We start from the raw sequence: 302 nt of genomic DNA, 5'->3' as shown, positions 1-302 counted from the left end.
TTTGTTCTTCAGTCTAGTTGTGGAGGACGTTGCTTCACTGGCCCAAGTTGGCACCATCATTGCGCTCTTCACGGGCAAGGCAGATCAGTCGCTGGCTTCTGGACGGCCGCTCACTGCGGCTGCAGGCTGCTCACGCTGCTGGCTACATACAATAGCCCATGGCAACTCACTGCCACAGGGGCTGCAGCCTATGCCATCGCCGGTGACTCACCGCAACCCAGCTCCAGGTTGAGCTGTTGTTCAGCATCTTAACTGTAGAGGGCAGTGTCACTAACCCTCATATGTGGGATCCGAACCGGGGC

This window comes from Hipposideros armiger, unplaced genomic scaffold (assembly GCF_001890085.2).
Source record: "Hipposideros armiger isolate ML-2016 unplaced genomic scaffold, ASM189008v1 scaffold_762, whole genome shotgun sequence".
Classification (NCBI taxonomy): domain Eukaryota; kingdom Metazoa; phylum Chordata; class Mammalia; order Chiroptera; family Hipposideridae; genus Hipposideros; species Hipposideros armiger.
The sequence above is the reverse complement of the archived record's forward strand: the minus strand, read 5'-3'. Positions refer to the sequence as shown.